This window comes from Oreochromis aureus, linkage group 6, assembly GCF_013358895.1.
Source record: "Oreochromis aureus strain Israel breed Guangdong linkage group 6, ZZ_aureus, whole genome shotgun sequence".
NCBI classification, from domain to species: Eukaryota; Metazoa; Chordata; class Actinopteri; order Cichliformes; family Cichlidae; genus Oreochromis; species Oreochromis aureus.
In genome coordinates, this window is record NC_052947.1 from 19687405 (window position 1) to 19689258 (window position 1854).

The window sequence follows — 1854 nt, forward strand, 5'->3', positions numbered from 1 at the left end:
GCCTTTATAAAAGCTGTATTTTATCTATTAGCACATTTATTAGCATTGGGAGACTTAATTCAGCATCCAGGTTGATCATTAATAGGCAACAGTGTAATAACGACAGTAGCTGAGGACTCTCCGGGTCCAATTGTAATTTACCTTTTCACAAGCCCTACCCACCTCAACTACTGTTGCTTTTATTAGATATAATTAGACAAGTAAGATAAGCTTGAAGACACTATATCCAGCTCACCTTTGCTATTAAAACCACCTAAAAGAGCTTTCAAATATAGCTGTGAAAAAGAAAGTTCTCACAAGACTGTATGTAGTCCTGTGAAAATTTAAGTGCACCTTCACTTTGCTAGGCAGGATGGCCGAGAGGTCTAAGGCGCTGCATTTAGGCCGCAGTCTCCCCTGGAGGCGTGGGTTCAAATCCCACTTCTGACAGCACATTTCTTGCAAGCAAATGTTTACATATTTTCCTTAGAGATTAATAAAGTATTCTGATTCTGACTTCTTCCATTAGGAGTTAAGAGGCTAAATAAAAGCTCATATTACTAAGATAGAGTTTAATTAAAAATCATCAGCAAGTGTGAGCATCTCTGTAAAAGACCAAGTATTGTCAGTTTGCTGGTCTGGAGCATTCAGATGTGTGTCAACACACCGCCACAGTCTTCCTGGCAGTGGAGGCCCCAGCAAATTCACCCCAAGGTCAGACTGAGCAATGCTCAGAGAAACTGTAAAAACCCCATGAGCTACATCTCAGACTCTACAGACCTCAGTTTGCATGTTAAAAATTGAAGTTCAAGTACAATTAGAAAAGAATGGAACAAGTGTAGATTATTTGGAAGGACTGCCAGGAGAAAACCTCTTCTCTCTGAAACAGCAGTTAGCATGGTGTAGTTTTGTGAAGCTGCCTCTTAACAAACTTAACAAACAAAGACTTCTGGGACAATGTCCTATGGACAGACCAAAGTGGGGCTTTTAGGGAATAATACAGAGTGCCGTTTTAACACTAACCACAGCATATCAGCACACAGGATCTGGGCACCTTGCAGTTACCTTGAATTGATCATAATTTCCTCTGTATACCAAAGACAAACAAGACAATAATCCCAAGCATGGCAATAAATCTACACCAGTATAGCTGAAAATTAAAATAATGAAGGTGTTGCAACGACACAGTCAAGTCCAGACCTCAACCTGATTGAAAAATGCTGTGGCCTTCAAGCTGGTTTTATAGTCCTGAGAATGTCTCTGTCACATACAGGATTATCATGGTTGTGATCGCTACATTAGCACTAACATAAAGGACAGACTAGTCATAAGTAGTGCTTTTCACTGAAACTAATGTGGTTACATTTTCATATATCACATGCATTACTGGTTTTACCACTGGCAGCAATTAGCATGCTAACAATTGCAGACGTGCCCTGTGTAAATGTACAGACATGTCTCATGGTGTGTTTATGTTGCCTGATACACAACAATATGAATATCACAGAACGTGAAGCAGAAAAGTTGCTCGGATGGTGTCTTTACTGAAAAGTCTGCTTACTATGATCTCAAACGGAAAACTTATTAGGGTGTAATTTAATGTGAGCCACTCAATATAGTGTCTTTTTGTAAATGTGAGTATTTCCAAATTACTAATTAATTAATATTCGTTTCTGTTATCACGTCAGATCATGTCAGCATTCAAGATCGGCCTGCATCCGTGCCAAGAATGGCAGAAAAGATCCGCTGAAATGACGTCTGGAGAGGTGTGACCTGACTCCAAGTGCCCCATCTGTTTGGAAGCATTCAGCAACATTTCCCGCCTGGACCGCTGCCTGCACAGATTCTGCTTCCGCTGCATTTACGAGCTGTCCA

At 40.5% G+C, this 1854-nt stretch overlaps 1 non-coding gene across 1 annotated transcript; it reads left to right on the top strand.

Moving 5' to 3' along the window:
* Positions 1-346: 346 nt before the first annotated feature.
* Positions 347-429, top strand: trnal-uag. Its single transcript has one exon. It is a non-coding gene; the product is annotated as a tRNA-Leu (tRNA).
* Positions 430-1854: the final 1425 nt, after the last annotated feature.